This window comes from Triticum urartu, unplaced genomic scaffold (genome assembly GCF_056163025.1).
Source record: "Triticum urartu cultivar PI428250 unplaced genomic scaffold, HENAU_Tu73 scaffold1496, whole genome shotgun sequence".
NCBI classification, from domain to species: domain Eukaryota; kingdom Viridiplantae; phylum Streptophyta; class Magnoliopsida; order Poales; family Poaceae; genus Triticum; species Triticum urartu.
The window spans coordinates 6,204-12,500 of NW_028259962.1; positions in this window are offsets into that span (position 1 = coordinate 6,204).

Sequence of the window (6,297 nt, forward strand, 5' to 3'; positions counted from 1 at the left end):
GTTTAGAGGATTCTATGTCTAATTATTCAAAAGTCTAATTATTCAATAAATTAGATTGATTGATACGAGTGGATTTCCTATTACGATGGATGGAAGAAAGAATGGATAGTCCAATAGCGGCTTCAGCAGCTGCAAGGGCTATAACAAAAATTGCGAAAATATCTCCTTTTAATTGGCGACTATCAAATAGATCAGAAAATGTTACGAGATTTAGATTAATTGAATTCAGTATAAGTTCAAGACATATTAGAGCTCTAACCATGTTTCGGCTTGTGATCAATCCATAGATACCAATCGAAAATAAATAGACACTCAAAAAAAGTACATGCTCAAACATCATTAACTAACTCCTTATCAATCTCGATTCATTTCAATATGAGGGCAAGAATTGAACCGATTCAATTAATTACAATAGAACAATTACACAACAAAAGAAAAAAAAAAAAAAAAAAAAGGAGGTATTTGTTGGCAGTAGATGGATTTTACTAAATCAAAATTGTGATTCTTTAGTTATTTATTTTAGATTTGCAATTCTTATAATTTGTACTTTTTCTAAGTTTTCTTATTGCCGAGCCATAGTAATTGCACCTATTAAAGAAACTAGAAGAATTATGGAAATGAGTTCAAACGGAAGATAAAAATCGGTTGCTAAATGAATTCCAATTTGTTGAACATTATTTATGAGACCCTGTTCTACTATTTGGTTTGATCTTGTAGTCCAAAGAATTCCATACCACGACGTATCTGGGATAGTAGTCATTAGTGAAAAAACAATAGTTATACAAACGAGTGAAGTGAACCCATCTCCAATAGTCCAATAATTCTTATCTTTAGACCATTCTGAGCCATTTACGAACATTACAGCGAATATGATCAAGACATTTATGGCTCCCACATAAATAAGAAGTTGTGCGACAGCTACAAAGTAGGAATTTAATAAAAAATAGAATAAGGATATACAAACAAGAACTAATCCCAGCGAAAAGGCAGAATAAATGGGGTTGGTAAGTAATACTACTCCTAGACCCCCTAGTAGAAGAACAAATCCCCCAAATAGCATAAGAATCTCATGTATTGGTCCAGGTAAATCCATTATGGATAAAAAGAAATTAATAGTATAAAATTTTTCATGAACTGACTAAAACTAAAGGATTCAAGGAAGGAAAAAAGGATTAGGGTATTTTTTTGTGTATAAACTTATAGTTATAAATTATATTATATCACGAAAATCTAGTCTGATTTAAAATAAGAAATAATTTCCAATAAGCAGTAGTTTTTCGTTTTTCTTTATAGTTTAATTTTAAAGTTTAATAAAGAATTATTAGATTTTTATAACAGAAAGACAAAATCAAAGTTTAGTAATCAGTAATCGTTCTTGAATTCGAAGATTTTTCTTTGTTTATTTTACTTTCAGACGAATTCCTAATTGTTTGAATTGTGTAATCTCCCATTATGGAGATTGGTAACCGACTTAAAGCAATTTGATTGTAATTCAATTCATGACGATCATAGGTAGAAAGTTCATATTCTTCAGTCATTGATAAACAGCTTGTTGGACAGTACTCAACACAATTGCCACAAAATATACAAACTCCGAAATCAATACTATAATTAAGCAATTGTTTTCTTTTAATATCCTTTTCAAATCTCCAATCCACAACGGGTAAATCTATCGGACATACGCGAACACATACTTCACAAGCAATACATTTATCAAATTCAAAGTGGATTCGCCCTCGGAAACGCTCTGGTGTAATTGATTTTTCATAAGGGTAGTGAATCGTTATAGGTAAACGATTTGTGTGGGATAAGGTAGTTATGAAACTTTGACCTATGTACCTTGTAGCACGTATTGTTTGTTGACCATAACTCATGAACCCAGTTACCATAGGGAACATATTCATTCTAAATATCTATGAAAAAGATATGTTTCTTTCTCTTGTTTGAGAGAGCTTTTGTGTTGAAAATATTCTTACTATTATTGTATTATCTTATTTATAGTGAAACAAGTTGAGAAGAGGTTGTTAATAAGAGATTGCCCAGGGAAATAGGTAAAAGAAATTTCCATCCAAGATTTAATAACTGATCCATTCTCATCCTCGGTAAAGTCCATCTTATTGTGATAGAAATGAAGAGAAATAAATAAGCTTTAGTTAATGTAATAAATATACCCATTGTCATTTCCAAAATTCCAACTGCTTTATTCATTTGGAAAAAATCAAAAAAGGATATATAGGGAATAGATAAATTCCACCCGCCCAAGTAGAGAACTGTTACAAATAAAGAAGAAACTAATAAATTTAGGTAAGAAACAAGATAAAATAAACCATATTTGATACCGGAATATTCAGTTTGGTAACCTGCTACTAATTCTTCCTCCGCTTCTGGTAAATCAAAGGGTAATCTTTCACATTCTGCCAAAGAAGAAATTAAAAAAACCAGAAAACCTATAGGCTGACGCCAAATATTCCATCCAAAAAAACCGTATTTTGACTGTGCTTCAACTATATCAACTGTACTTGAACTGTTAGATAATCATAGTCGGTGATAACATCACAGTTCCCACCGCTATTTCAAAACCGTACATGAAACCTTAGCTTCATACGGCTTCTCTATGATCAGAAAAAGGAAAGGACTGTTTTGTTCCTAGCCCCGGGGGCGTAGATAGAATTAGATAAAATAAAATAGATTTGAAAGTCCTAAATTAGACCAAAGGAATTCCGTCTGCTAGAATAAGAAAAAGCGCTTCCGAATTGATCTCATCCTTTATAATATAATGAAAATTTTTCTTTGTTCAGTAATAACTTAATCTTGGAATAAAACACTTGTTACTTGTTATAGGAATTCAATTAATAAATGGAAAGAGTTGGGTATTAGTTCATGAGCAATTCTGCATGAATATGGATAGAGGAAGGAAATAATGAAAATTTTTTCTAGTGCACTCCATATCTTTTTTACTATTCTTCTTTCCCCAGGGAGGGGGTATTTAAAAAGAAAAAATGGATAAAGGGTTAATTCGTTCTTGATAGCCATTTCCTTAACAAGTGAATGGGAACATACTCTGGATCGGAATCCGAAGAAAGTACTACTTGATAATTTCTACAAATTGCAAGTCCTTATTATGATTCCTTTTATGGGCAAAAATCTCTAATGTTTTAGATTTTCCATTACTAATCCTTTATGTACTTTAGTGTTCCTAACCCTTCACTAAACTTTTGGTGGATTCTTCTTATGGATTATTAAGTTATAGTAATAACTAGGAGTATTCTAGTAATGGAATTCCATATCGTGAATCCTTTATTCTTGGCCGCTTCAAGATATGATGACTAATTAAAAAATATCAACCTTGGGATAAAGAGTTTACACTGCTTATGTTTACTTCCACTTTTTTCTTGTACGTAGGAAATGAGATTTTTTCTTTTTACTACAAATTTATAAGCTGTTTTGTTTCACTCATATAGCTATCTAGTTTAACTTACCAACCCAAATACTAAATAAGAAAAGGAATATAAATAGTTAATGGATTTTATAGGAAAAAGATCTATTTTAACGAATCACACGTAGAGATATTGCTAGCACACAAAAAGTTAATGGTATTTCATAACTAATGGATTGAGCAGCAGCTCGTAGACCGCCTGAAAAAGAATATTTATTATTTGAGCTATATCCTGCCATAAGAAGACCAATAGGAGCTATACTTGAAATGGCAATCCATAAAAAAACACCAATACTAAGATCGGCTAAAACAAAATGATATCCCAAAGGGATAACTAAAAAACTTAATAAAACTGATATGACTGCTATAGAGGGTCCAATGCTAAATAAAGAAATATCTCCTCGGGATGGCAGAATATCTTCTTTAAAAAGTAGCTTAGTCCCATCTGCTATAGCTTGAAGCAGGCCCAGGGGGCCAGCATATTCAGGACCAATACGTTGTTGTATCGACGCAGATATTTCTCTTTCTAACCACACAATTACGAGTACCTCTATTGTTATTCCCAAAAGGAGGGTCAAAATGGGTAGAATCGATATCAGTCCATAGACTTCTTTTAATAATTCCAATTTCGAAAAAGAATTGATAGTTTCTACCTCTACCCTATCTATTATCATTTCAACGATCAACTTCCCCCATAATGATATCTATACTACCTAATATCGTCATGATATCAGCCAATTTCATTTTTTTAACTAGCTGAGGAAGAATTTGCAAATTAATAAACCCGGGTGGACGGATTTTCCATCTCCAGGGGAAAAGGCTATCATCTCCTACTAGATAAATCCCTAATTCACCTTTTGGGGCTTCTACTCTTACATAAAGCTCTTGTCTTGACAATTCAAAATTGGGCGAAGGTTTTTTACCAAGAAATTTATACTCAAAATCATTCCATTCAGAATTATTTTCTTTCTTAAAGCGTCGGACTTCTAAATTTTCATAAGGTCCTCCAGGAATTTTTTCTACAGCTTGTTGAATTATTTTGATGGATTCCCTCATTTCACCAATTCGTACTAAATAGCGAGCTAACGAATCCCCTTCTTTTTGCCATTGGACTTTCCAATCAAATTGGTTGTAAGACTCATAAGGATCTACTTTACGAAGATCCCATTGTATTCCAGAAGCTCGTAACATCGGTCCCGATAAGCCCCAATTTACTGCTTCTTCTCTCGCTAATAAAACCTACTCCTTCAACTCGCTCTAAAAAAATTGGATTCTGTGTAATAAGTTGTTGATATTCAACAACTCCGCGTAAAAAATAATCACAGAAATCTAAACATTTATCGATCCATCCATAAGGTAGATCGGCGGCTACTCCTCCGATGCGAAAGTAATTGTGCATCATTCGCATACCTGTAGCAGCTTCAAATAGATCATATATTAATTCTCTCTCTCTAAAAATATAGAAAAAAGGAGTCTGTGCGCCGAGATCCGCCATAAAAGGTCCAAGCCATAGCAAGTGAGAAGCTATCCGGCTTAATTCTAACATAATTACCCTAATATAGCTGGCTCTTTGTGGTATTTGAATATTCTCCAAGAATTCTGGTGCATTTACTGTTATTGCTTCTGTAAACATAGTAGCTAAATAATCCCACCTTGTTACATAAGGTAAGTATTGTATAATAGTTCGGTTTTCCGCGATTTTTTCCATTCCTCTGTGTAAATACCCTAATATGGGTTCACAATCAATAACATCCTCACCATCGAGAGTAACGATCAGTCGAAGAACACCATGCATTGATGGGTGTTGAGGGCCCATATTGACTATCATGAGATCTTTTCTTGTAAGCGGTAGACTCATATCCTTTCTTCCTTAATTCATTATTCCATGAAAATGGATTATTCCATGAATTCCTCAAAGCGAGGCTCATCAAAATGAAAAATCTAAGACTACTATAAGACTACTAAAAAAATAATAAAACAAGAAAAAAATTTGAACGATTAAATTACTGCTCCCGAATATTCAACTGACCGATTAATTTCTTATAACGTACTCTATTTTTCTTTGCCAAATAAGCCAGCAAACGTCGACGTTTTCCCAAAAGTCTTCGTAGACCTCTTTCCGATGAAAAATCTTTTTTGTGTAATTCCAAATGTGAAGCAAGTCTCCGTATCTTATTGGTGAAACTGAATACTTGAAATTCAACAGAACCCCTGTTTTCTTCTTTTTCTTCTTTAACCATAAATCCAAAAATTTTTCTACCTCCTTTCTTTTTCATGTATTTTTCTGATCAGGAAAAATACAAAATTATGTCAGTTATTTTGAAGTTATTCTAATCTCGTACACACACAAATTTGCAATTATTCATCTACTACTGGAATTTGGATTTATTTTATCGATGCAAATTGGATTTGGATAGAAGGGTACATTCTTTCTAATATTTTAGATAGAAGAAATGTTTCTTCTATCTAAAATATTAGAAAGAATTTTGCTGATTTATTTATTGCTATATGCAATTTATGGAATTGATACACCATTTAATTGATATCATTTAGCAAAATGAAACACAGCATATGCATCCATCTTTTGGCTCGAGAATTTCACGGGATAGAGATATGGTATAAGAAATAGACTATTAAGTAACTCTAAATGAATTGTGGATACATCTGTATCCTTAACATACTGAAACGATTGTCATTATTCGTATCAAACCAATAGCGATTCATACAAGCTAAATCTTCTAATCAATGGTGGGCCAATAATGAATTTTTTTGCATATGTATTAAGACGCTTGGCCTGATTTCGAAATTGTCCAGAGTTTTATATGTTGTTTTCATTGCAAAATGATGGGTCTCCTTCCATA